Source organism: Macrobrachium nipponense, chromosome 12, assembly GCF_015104395.2.
Source record: "Macrobrachium nipponense isolate FS-2020 chromosome 12, ASM1510439v2, whole genome shotgun sequence".
Classification (NCBI taxonomy): Eukaryota; Metazoa; Arthropoda; class Malacostraca; order Decapoda; family Palaemonidae; genus Macrobrachium; species Macrobrachium nipponense.
In genome coordinates this window covers 31,764,764-31,777,475 of record NC_087205.1, presented here as the reverse complement: position 1 = coordinate 31,777,475, position 12,712 = coordinate 31,764,764, and the positions used below count along the sequence as shown (strand labels likewise).

Here is a 12,712-nt window from a genome sequence, read left to right as displayed (position 1 = left end):
TCAGCGAAACAGGCATTCCTGATAATTGTTGTTACAAGAATCGGGAGTCGTTTACTGAGCACTTGATTTCCTGGGAATTTTCAAGTGCTCACTGAGTGCCTGGTTTCAATTGTTTCCAAGCACTTGGGCGAGACATGGCTCTCCAATTTTTGTTTTACAAGACACAGGAGTCTCACTGAGCGCCCGGATCCCTTGGATTTGCTGGCACTTGCCTAGTGCTTGACTTCATCTGTTCTGAGCACCTGGTGAGAAAAGGCTCCTGATTATTGTTACCAAAGTTGGGAATCTCCACCAGAGTGTGAATTTATATGAATTCTGGCACTCGAGTACTTGGAAAACGAGATGAGCCTCTACCAGTACAGGGGAGTTTGCTCTTCAGTCTGGTTTGGGCTTATCAGAACATGATACTGCATGCTACACCTTATTGGTGCATGGTCTCAAGTCCTGTCCTTGTGTCTTGGACCTTAGGATCCAAACACGTAGGACAGCAGACACTAATCCATGTGTCTCTGTAGTAGCCTCCCACGGGACAGCTTCACCTTCACTCTCTTCATTAGAGAATAAAGGAGTATGCCTCCAGTCTTTATTTCTTTTCTCTTTCGAAGTGATGAAGAATTAGGCTGGTGCTTGATAAATTGGAGCCTACGAATATACTTGTATCTTCTCCTCACAATTTATGTCTGTTATTAGTTGCACTGTCCAAGTATAGGCTCATACCTATACTAAGTTGGTTCTTCTGGTGTGTGACTGAGACGAATAGTACCTTCTCTTTATTAACCTGAAACTCAGGACAGCCTTTCAGGCCTCCTGAGAGTTTCTGGTTTTTATTTTGAGATGTCTATAGGCAGTCCCCGGCTTACGACAGGTATTCTGTTCTTGAGACGCGTCATAAGCTGAAAATTGTTGTAAGCCCAAAAATTGTAAAAAATACTAAGATCTTACTTTTAATATTTTGGATGTACTAAAAACTATGTAAACTGCATTTCTATTGTATTTTTCATCTAAAAAAACCTTCAAATATTGGTTATTTTGCATTTTTGGAGTCATATTTCGTCCGTCAGATTGGTGGTGTAAGCAACATAACCCTGGAACTTGTCGTAAACCTGGAACTAATTTCTGATGAATACAATTGAAAAACTGTCGTAACCTCGGAATGCCGTAAGCCAAAAACCCGTCATAAGGCGGGGACTGCCTGTAGTGGTATTGTTTGGCAACAACACCTCAGGTTGGCATTATCAGTTAAGAAGAGGGTTTCATTCCCTCTTGTTAGGTTAATATGCAGGTGCTTGAGTGTATCTGTAGTGCGCTTGATAGCTCTATAAGCTTAACACATTCCAAGATGGAATGTACTACTATGGAGTTGAATGAGGGGCAGAGTACTGCCTTCTCACTGAGATATTGTTTGTCGTAGTATGTTTCTCCTTTGTCGAGGGTTAACTGCTAATTCGAGGTCTCTCTGCCTGACCATCACCCGACTTGAAGTAGGCTTGAAGTCCCTGGTTGCTCTGGATTCTCGCTTATGGTTCCTGTCTTGTGCTCTGCATCTGCCATTGCAAGAATCATCAGAGAGAGATGTATCTCATTACTCATTATCATATTTATGTTTACCACATGGTACAACAGAAGTCTGTAGGTCTTCTGCTTCGTTGCAGTTGACCCACAGGCCACTGTGATGATTCAGGATGCTTTTCAGACAAACAGTTCTGTCTTCTATATAATTTTTTCTGATTTATAAAGTGTTCAACTACTAGTAGTTCACCCTGAATTGGAGTGAATGTTGGAAGACTTCACCTGCCCTGATAGCTCTGCTTCCAGGGTAAAGAGAAGAGTTCCTCCCTGAACCAACCTTCACATGACAAGAAGCTGTTTGTCAGGCAGAACAATCATGTGTTTATGCAGTTAAAGACATCCAGCCTTTATTGCAAGCACAGGCATTTTTGCCGAACAGCAATGAAATGCTGAAATTCTCTTTTGGTCCTCAGTAAATTTCAGGGATTAGAACCATCCTCACTTTTTCTCAGTCAGAATTGTGAAAGTTAACTTCTTTCTGATTCTACTACTGATGAGAAACTTTCCTCTGTCTTGCCACCACAGGGACCTTAGGCCTCTTGTTTAAGACACACGAGCCCTTGCGAGAATCATCAGACAGCGTTTTGTTTTTCAAGACCACAGCCCTTCTCTCTCTGGCATTGGCGAAGAGGATAGATGTGTTGCATGGTCATCTTCAACATCACCCTTCAAAAGGTGTGTTTCATGTTGTGACTCCCTCTTGGATGTTGAATCATTCGACATCTGTTTGACGGTTTTGAATCTTCATGATTCACGACGCCTGGACTTTGTATTTGTTGATCAAGATCAATCATTACTTTGTCCTATTGATGGGTTGCTGCTACCTGCAGAAGACCTGACACCCTTCATTGAATGTTAGTTCTTTCTCCACTACTTACTTGCCAGTGGAAAAGTGTCTAAGGACATGGCTTCCTTCAAGTCTGGTAAGGTTTGCGAGGATCATTCTGCAGATAGCTACATCACTGCATGCTATGCCTGAGAGTGCACAGTGCCATTACCTTGGTCCTTTCATTGCATTGAGAAGAATATGTCGGACTGGAAAATAGATGTAGTCCCATTACAACCACATTATGTCTTTCTTCATTCAGATCTTTGCCACAGGTCCTTTGAACACTTTTTCCTTGGACCTTTGGTGGATGCTCAACAAATTGTGTTTGTTACCCAGCTCCTTCAAGAGGGACAAGTTGCATCTCTATTATGGGTGTGGTTCTAGAGTTTAACTCGACTTTTGCTTCCATGGGTGTAGAGTCAGGGCTGAGCAGGCTTGGACTTCCCTAGGCCTAACAGGGCCTCATTAGGTGAGTGGGTTGCTGGGCCACTTCAAACACACCCTCTGCAGCGACATCCTCTGCTGTGACTCACTCTGTTGTGACAACCACTACAGCCACTGTGACTCAACACAGGTTTGCCACAGTGCTAACTTTTTTGTTCTCAGGGTGATGGGTGTACCAGTCAGGGTACTCAGTGCCAGGCTCTCGACGCTCCCCAGTGTTCACCCACTGTTCACCTGGTATAAGCTGGCACTTCACAAGGGGTATGTCTGTTGAGGTATCTCAACGATTGGGTTGTCCTGGCAAGCTCTTGCTCACATTTGCTACAGGACATAGATTGCTTTCTCGTTTTTTGTCATGATCTGGGGATTGTGATAAATCTTGAGTAGTTCGATCTCAAGCCCAAGCAGAGGACAAAGTACCTGGGCATGCTGATATATACGGTAGCAGCAAGGGTCTACCCCTCGGACTCTCGTATCATCAGGTTCAGGAAGGCAGCACAAACAGTCCCTGTCTTGGCAGGATAGTCAGCTCACCATTGGAGAAGCTGGTCCCTTATGGCAGCTTCACCCTTGGTTTCTCCAGTGGAGACTGAGGTAGTTTTGGTCACAGTCTAGTGACCCTCAGTCCTTTCTCATCCCCCTCTCGCAGGTGAGAGAGGATTTAGAATGGTGGCTAGATGATAGGAACCTCTTCATAGGGAGTAGATTTTCTTACTCCCCCTCCAGACATACTTCTTTTCTCAGACACATCGACTGAGGGATGGAGCGCATATTTGGAGGAGTTGCTGACTGCAGGAGTGTGGAATCGCTACAACAGGCACCTTCACTCAACATTCTGGAACTCAAGGCAGCCTTCCTGGCCCTCCAATAGTTTCAGGATCAACTGATGGGACACTGTGTATTGATGAGCGACAATACCACAGTGGTGGCATATGTCAATAAGCAAGGATCGCAGGTGCACTCGGTAGAGCTCTCAGCCAGGTACATTCCAGGCAAGAGGAACATAGTGGCCAACAAGCTCAGATGCCAGAATCAGGTGATAGGGACCGAGTGGTCCCTACACTCAGACATAGCAAACAGGCTGTTCAACCTATGGGGGCGACAGTCGTTAGACTTCTTCACACCATGGTACAGCAGAAGTTATAGACTTTCTGCTCCATTGTATGTACTGGACCCATGAGCCGCTGCGGAGGACGTGTCCCAACACTGGTGGGACAACCTCGAAGTATACTCCTGTCCCCGTTTTGTCTGATTTCTTTACGGTGATCAGTTGAGTGCTTACCACCTTGAATCTCAGGATGATTCTGTGGCTCCCCAAATGGTCTCAGGCCATTTGATATCCCCACCTTCTGGCTCTGCTCCTTGATGCACGAAAGAGATTCTGCTTGGTATGATCTTGTGTGTCAAACTTCACGTAGAACAGTACTATCAGGCAGTGCCTTCCTTGTGTCTTCATGGTGGAGGTTATCCATCATCTCTTGTGAAAGAGAGGCCTTTCTCGCTGAGCAGCAACAGAAAGGGGCAGATACCTCAGACAGTCTTCTGCAGTAGTATACCAGGGGAAGTGGGCCTTCTTCTGTGGTTTGTGTTGTAGATGGGGTCTCTCTCCAGTCAGAACCACTTTTCAGCAGGCTGTGGACTTCCTCATCTTCCTTCGCCAAGAGAAGCTTCTCTCAGTTTCAGCTGTAAAAGGCTACATGGTCCGCATTAGGCTTAGTCTTGAAGATGAAGGGTGTAGATATCCCTTCCTCTACTTCACACTACCTTCAGGATATTGCCCACAGGTCCTTGGACACTTTCCATGGGACCGGTGATTTCTGCTCAACAAGTTGTGTAGCTTACCCAGCTCCTTTAACAGGACAAGGGTGCATCTCACCTTTGTTGTACATTATGAATGTGTGATTGATTGGCTCACCTTCATCCCCTTCATCCTACTCTCTTCCTTCTGGCAGAGTACACAAACCATTATATCCTGGCGGCTGATGCAGGTGAGAAACTCCTCAGAGCTACCAATCTATTTTCTTTGACTAGATTATAGAAGCTTATATAGCCTCTCCTTCCCCTAGCAAGGGCAGAAGGAGGCCTTGACATAAGACAAACCCAACGATTGCAAGTGTCCTATTGGCAGTCTCATACTCCACTATATGAGATAACCCAGCAGTCTAACCTTTGATCCCGCAGTTCAGAACTCCATTTATATGTCAGAGGCTGGATTTCTTCCCTTGTTCTTATGACCAGGAAGGAAATCTCAGGTGTAGTGAAATCCAGTCAGCTCATAGAGGCTCAGTTAGATTCCTCCCACCAATCAATGAATCTTCTTGTAGTAAAAGAACAAATCAGAGTTTTTTAAAGTAAATTGCATTTTTCCTAACGATTCAAACCTGAGGCCCTTTACTCTTATGCCTACCTCATGCCATCCCTCAATCTGCGACATGGACCTAAAGTAAATTGGAATGTTTACATCCAGTCGTGATGGACTTCCGACTATTGGACCAGTAGTTGCCGTAACTACCAACCACCTTGTTTGAAAGTTTTATGGTCGTGTCAAGGCTTTCCCTTAAGTAATTCCTATTGTAAAGGGCCTCATGTTTGTTTAGTTAGGAAAAATACAATTTACTTTTAAAAATTTGTATTTTCTGGACATTACATTTCTCCACTACTTCTCATTCATAAAACATTCTTCATTGCACTCTGGCCATGCATCTTAGCGTTCCTGCTCACAGAACAAAATAGCACACTGAAATACAAGGTATTGTTTGTAAGAAGTGTCATCTGAGATTTGATATTGATGGTACAGTTTTAGATGGTTTTGCTTGTTTAGATGAAATGGAACTTCTCCAGATTTTTTTTATTGATTACAGAGTTGTAGTTTTTAGTTAAGACCTACCTCAGAAGAAATAGTGTTTAAATTGGATGAGAATTGCTACTACAGCTCGGTACCCAATGCTCCTAACTTATCAAGTCTCATTTATTTAGGTGCCATATCGTTACATTCCCAACAACCAACTATCTAAATCCCTTTACAGTACAGCAGCTCAAAACTAGAAGTCTTTGTAGTGTTGTCATGGTTATTACGTGTACGTCTAAGAAAGCTTTTAATTTTAGCTTAAGTGATCTTGTATAAATTTATTTTTTACATACCTGTGTAAATTTCTTGTTCCATATATGGACATTCTGTATTATGGAGGACTCCTTAATAAGTTAATGGCCTTTGTGGCATGTTCAATAAAATAAGATTGTGGTCACATGCTGGACAGCATTAAGATTTATACGAGTGATTTCACTTTGTACCTCATGAATACTGAAGAATTTATAATATGTACACATGTATATGCTTGTTTCAAGAATGATACAGATTTTTTTATGTTTGTTTATGTATTTTCACTGCATAGATAGAGGCCACTTTGAGGTAAATTATTTGGTAGTTTTTCAGATGTCATTCATTTGTCCATGCAGTTTTTACATTTTCTGATGAAAGATAACCTTATTTATTTACCTGAGTTATATTACAAATACTTATTGAATACCTTGAAATAATCCCAGTCAAACCTCAGTTTTCGTACGCTTCTCTTTCGTACATTTTGGTTTTCATAGAGACTTTTTTTTCTACAAAATTTTGTCACTGTTATCGTATGTTTCCTTGGTTTTTGTATACTCGGAATGCTCCACCTGGGGCCCAGCGTGTGACTGGGCCCCATATTGAGCACCCAAACAAATCTTCCCATCTTCTTTCGTGACCCATTCTGCTTTTGTGTAGCATGTTGTTTTTGTGCTTTTTGGGCTTTTTTATTTGAGGGTAACTGTTAAATAAGCCATCATGGGGTCAAAGAAAGCTCCAAGTGCTAGCTCTTCTGTAAAAAAGATGAGAAACACTATAGAATTTAAGAAAGAATTCGTACCAAAAGTGGTGGAGAAGATTGCATGCCGATCTTGGTGATAAAATGCCTAACAACAAGCTCTGCTGTTAGTGAATTCAAGGCCAGCAGAAGCTGGTTTGAAAAATTCAGAAAACGAATGGGCATACATAATGTGCCTACTTCAGGGATTAAGGACATGTTTGCAAAGTGGAATGATGTAAAACATTTTGTGGAGAATTATCATCCCAACAAAGAAGTTGTAATCTGTGTTTCCAACATGTGTAATGACAATGCTGTATTTAACTTTAGGCAAATTTTTTTAAAATGCCAGAAACAAATGTCTCAGGGCAGTTTTGTAGTGTGACAGGGGTCCCTTAACTCTCCAGCTGGGCCTAATACCAGTAAAAAACAAAGTGGGGAAGTAACCTCAGATAGTGCAAGTAAAAAAAAGAGAAGAGAAGTAACCACAGATCCCTGAATTTCCCTTCTGGAGGGAGATTCCCCTTCCAAACAATAACCTCTTCTCCTCCCTCTCCCCTCCTCTCCATCTTCCATATGCTAACAAGTGTTTTCCATAATTATTGTTTCGGTTTTGGTATGTATCGGTTTTCGTGGGAGGTTCTGGAACGGATTATGTAAAAAAACCAAAGTTCTGCTGTATTATGCTTTGATATGTTTTTGTGATAGTATTCTTATTATGTTTGAATAACATTATTGATGGCCTCAAGATTGCAATTTGAATTTGTCACTGTATAGTACAGGCAGTCCCCGGTTATGTTTAGGGCAGGGGGTTGGTTCCGTTCTCATTAGGATGCTGATAAGCAAAAACCCCCATTAACCAAAACATGACATGCACTTTATGGTGCTTAATGCGGCGATAATCGGTTAATGGTGGCAATAACCGGTTAATGGCGCTTCTGTTAAGTATGTTATGGCGCCATAACTCTATTATCAGCACCTTATGGCGCTGATAACTGAAGCTCGGCATGTTATAGCACCATAAATTGCTGATTTTGTGGCCCATTAAACGAATCTGCTGATAACTGGGGACTGTCTGTACATTCAGGTAAAAACTTTTATTGTAGGGAGGTGTTCAGTTCAACGTGGTCCCTGCAGAACTTTCTGTGGGATTTGATGTTCGCATTGCTCCTACGGTTAATCTAACTGAATTTGAAGAGAAGGTCAAGAAGTGGTGCAGGGAGGCCGGAGATGATGTTACATATGAAATTTTTTTTTTCGGCAGAAGGTTAGTTTTTTGCCCTTGTTTTCAATCTTTGATGACTATATAAAGATTTTGATGTAGCGTTACTGAGAAGAAAGAACATTTTATGGGAAAGATGAAAAATACACTGTTGGACATTTTTTTCAGTATGAAGGAAAATATAATTGGCCTAATATTTGAGACAGTGATAGAATTGTAAATAGCTCAAAGTAAGACAGTAATTGAAGCAATAGTAGCTACAGAAAACAAAAGGCTAGTACAGAACTGTTGCACTATAATAGATTATTGCTGACTACAAAAATAGAGATGTTGAAGATTGTAACATCGTCTTGTTGGATATTCCCAACCTGAACATAAAATACTGGGATAAAAAATTAATACTCTGCAATAATGGACAAATAAGATATTTTGGTAGTGGAAAATAAAATATATTTTATAGAATTTCTGTTCATTTTTATATTTTGCTGTGATCTTTTAAGATTTATAAGGACTGATCTTTGAAGAATCAGGTGATTGTGCTTACTGAGTGAATGTGTATTTACAGGCTATGTGTCAAAATACAACATGTGTAGAGGATGGGAAGAGTCCTTGGTGGGATGCCTTCAGTGCCGCATGTAAGCAGGAGTAAGTATTTCTGTTTTTATGAAGTACGGTTAGACATCAATCACTTAATGAAATATCAATTGAAATTAGTCGTCACATTGTGCAGAGCTCATGTTGTAAGTTGATTTAATATTTGCTTGTTTAGCACATTCTTGGTAGCAATTAGTATGATAAAAAGGGAAATCATCTAACTTTTTTTTTTTTCAAATATATGAAGGGACAACAAATAGAAATTTGAAATACATGTACCAGCAAGAATATGGAAGATATATAAATTACAAAATGACGAGAAGGGTAAAATGTATCTGTTAGAAAAGTATGGAAAGTAAGTGATTTTGTAATATCATAGACAGTTAATATTAATGTGCCATTGGACATGTGTTCTAAGAACAACTGTGAAATCTTCTTTGATAACATTTCGTGCGGGTTTTGAAGTACAGTTGTGGCATCTTGGTGAGAAGGTTGGAACCACTGCTTTTACAGGTTTCTTTTACTGATGTAATTGTGCCTTTGTGGACATGAAATTGGAATTGTTTGTCCTAACGTCTTAACAACAATTTGTGTAATTACCATGTTCACCTGATGTTGTCTTTTGCAGAAGCCCTTGTCCTGATTATTGCTTTGAGCATTTGTAATATGGCTCTAAATTGTTTGTTAAAAAGATGTTGATGTAAATACTAAGCATATGGTGTTCCTCAGTATTCAGTAATCCAACTAATGTGGCCTAGTTTGGTTCATAAGCTGGAAAATTTGGGATAGTGACCAACAGATTGCCAGTTCTAGGATTGCTTATAGATTCCACCTCACTGAGAGTTGGGGTGAGCACTCTCATCTTGATGTTGGTATCACTTAAATCAGAGTCCAGGTTATAGATTCTTGGGGGTATCTGCTTTTTATTGATAGTGCTTTTAAAGCTAGAATGTATGTTATTGCATACAGTATTCAAATTACAAGGAAATAAGGTTGGGTAGAAAGGTAAGGAGTTGCCTTAATGTCATACCTTGTATGAGTTCTGGGCTAAATGAAGATGACATGCATACAAATTTTCATTTGTTCCTACATAATATGAAAACCCTCAGTCCTATACAATAAGGAATTACTTAAGGCAAAACCTGGATACGGCCACTAAACTTTCAAACAAGGTGGTTTGGTATTTAATTACATTCCAGCAGTTGGGAGTCCTTCCCAACCTGACATAAACATTCCAATCTGCTTTGGCTGTTGTCTAGAGAAGATGTGTTTTCATCGCTCTCTGCTCAAGTATTTGCTGTTTCTTTCAATATTTTACCTCACATTGGGATCATTTTGTGTTTATATGATACTTGTGTGTAATATAGTGCGTTTGATTATATCCAATAATGCCAACCTACAACTTTGATTTGCGTAAGAAAACTGCCTTCTGCTGGCGAGTATGTCCCAGAGTTGGTGGTAAGAAATGTGGGAATTTCTACTCTCTTGACCCTCATGCCCTTCGCTCATATTGCTGGGGGCATGAGTGCACTAAATCTAGTACAGTGGTACCTCGACATACGAAAGGCTCAACTTACGAAAAATTCGAGTTAGGAAAGCAAGTACAGTGGTACCTCGAGATACGAAAGGCTCAACTTATGAAAAACTCGAGATACGAAAGCAAATACGAAAAATTTTACGGCTCTACATACGAAAATTGCTCAAGATACAAAAGGTTGTTGCTGTAAAGTCCGAGATTCACTTGGACCACTGATAACAATTTTAAAACTTATGCGCCGCCAACTGAGTAGACTCGCTACCATCCTCCTGCTCTCCCATTGGTTCCAGATGCTATTCACCGCCATGAGATTCTTTGGTATTCGTTCGTTCTAACGATTTCGTTTATTAACGTAAATTCGTTAGTGATTTCGTTGTAGTATACTTTATTGTGTTGTGTGAGAACTTTACTACATACGTATACGTACTACATAACATAATTATGTACAGTATATACGTAGTCATGGGTCCCAAGAAAGTTGAAATTCACGGAAAGAAGAGGATGCTCTCTTTGGAGACGAAGATGGAGATTATCAAGAAGTATGAAGCTGGTATGCAATTGAGTGTGATCGCCAAGGAATATGACCAAAATCCTTCGACAATCGGCACCATCCTTAAGCAGAAGGATGTTATCAAAGCAGCTACACCTTCCAAGGGCGTCACTATTTTGTCTAGCAAGAGAACCCACGTGCACGATGAAATGGAAAGGCTTCCTCTTGTCTGGATAAAAGAAAAAGAAATCGCTGGCGATACGATAACGGAGACGGCAATCTGCCAAAAGGCCAGCACTATTTTCGGCGATTTGATTACCCAGGCTGAAGACGACGGAGGAGAAGGGACATCAACGCCAACCCCAGACTTCAAGGCTTCGCATGGGTGGTTCGAGAAATTCCGTAAACGGACTGGCATCCATTCGGTGGTGCGGCATGGGGAGGTGGCCAGCTCAGGCACGAAAGCGGCCGAAGCCTTTAAAAAGATGTTCGATGAGATGATGATCAAGGAAGGCTACAGTTCTCAGCAAGTCTTCAACTGTGATGAGACTGGCCTTTTTTTTGGAAAAAAATGCCTTGTTGGACGTACATCACGGAGGAAGAGAAGAAGCTACCCGGGCATAAGCCTATGAAAGACAGGCTTACGCTCGCACTTTGTTCCAACGCCAGTGGGGATTGCAAGGTGAAGCCCCTACTTGTCTATCATTCTGAGACTCCTCGAACCTTCAAGGCCCACAAAATGCTTAAGGAGAAGCTTCCAGTGATGTGGAGGGCTAATGCAAAAGCCTGGGTAACGAGGATTTTGTTCACCGAGTGGGTAAATCTGTGTTTTCAGCCCGTAAGTGAAGCGCCTCCCTCTGAAATGCCTGCTGGTGTTGGACAATGCCCCTGCTCACCCTCCTGGCCTCGAGGAAGATATCCTAGCGGAGTATTCCTTCATCAAGGTTCTTTATCTTCCGCCTAACACCACCCCTCTCCTCCAGCCCATGGACCAGCAAGTGATATCGAACTTCAAGAAGCTGTATATTGAGTGAATTTTGGAAGGAGCATTTCGATATCGTAATATGCATCCGACTCATCGACCAAGCTTGGCAGGAGGTTTCGAGGCGAACTTTGAATTCCTCGCGGAGGAAACTCTGGCCTGATGCCATATCCGCCCGAGACTTCGAGGGATTCGACGTGGGCGAAGCTGGTGCTGCAGATTCAGAAACAAAAGTTTGGGAAACGATCCTGAAACTGTTTCGCAACCAGATCTTGACGAGATCGTTGCACTCAGTAAGTCCATGGGGCTGGTCGTCGACGAGGACGACATCAATGACCTTCTCGAGGAGCACCAAGAGGAGCTTACGACAGATGACCTGAAGGAGTTGGAGGCCATGCAACATAACGTCATTCAAGAGGAGTTCTCTAGCAGCGGAGAGGAGGAGGTCGATGACTCTATGACAACGGCAGAAATAAAGGATGCTCTAGCTACTTTTCATAAGGTGCAATCATTCGTAGAAAAGAGACACCTCGAAAAGGCTTACACAGGTCGTATGCTTGCACAGTTCGATGAAGTTTGCCTGAGTCGTTTCAGGAACATTGTCAAAAGTAGGCAGAAGCAATCTTCCTTGCATAGTTATTTTTTAAAGAGGCCTTTAGTAGGAGTAGTAAGCAAAAAGGAAGAACCAAGTGATACTAAAAAGCAGAAAGTTGAAAGTGGTGAAGAAGTTGAAATTTTGTTAAAAAGAAAAAAATGTAAAGTATAAAAAAGAAAAAAAAAAATGTAAAAATAAAAAATGAAATTTTTATTTTTTATTTTTTAAGTTTTTGTAAAAGTTAAGTGTTACAGTTTTGTTAATGTGTTTCGTAATATCTGCCGTTTGTCATCCTCCTCTGTCGCCACTGTCGGAGATAGCCTCACTTGAAAGGTAAGCTTCCACATTTTAATACATACGTATGTATGTACGTACAGTATTTCTTGTATACCATGTACATTAATACACTTTATTTACAGGTATATTAGCAGTACGTATAAAGTTAGGTATTGAATGGTCCAAATTGTTGTAGTATTTCATTGTTTATAGGTCAATTTAGCTTTATTATGAAATTTACTGTGGTGTTTTTGGAGGGCTTGGAACGGATTAGCCATTTTACATGTAAAATGCGGTCCAAGATACGAAAAGCTCATGGTACGAAGGCCGCCTCGGAA

The 12,712-nt window shown here is 41.3% G+C and overlaps 1 long non-coding RNA gene across 2 annotated transcripts in view; it reads left to right on the top strand.

Annotated features, from left to right (window-relative positions):
• The first annotated feature begins 8,460 nt into the window (after positions 1-8,460).
• The window catches only part of LOC135224458 (uncharacterized), a 335,859-nt gene continuing 331,607 nt past the window's right edge, over positions 8,461-12,712 (top strand). For both annotated transcript variants that reach the window (XR_010316748.1, XR_010316747.1), the window contains exon 1: positions 8,461-8,545. This is a non-coding gene — a long non-coding RNA (uncharacterized LOC135224458). The remainder of the gene's footprint in view (positions 8,546-12,712) is intronic.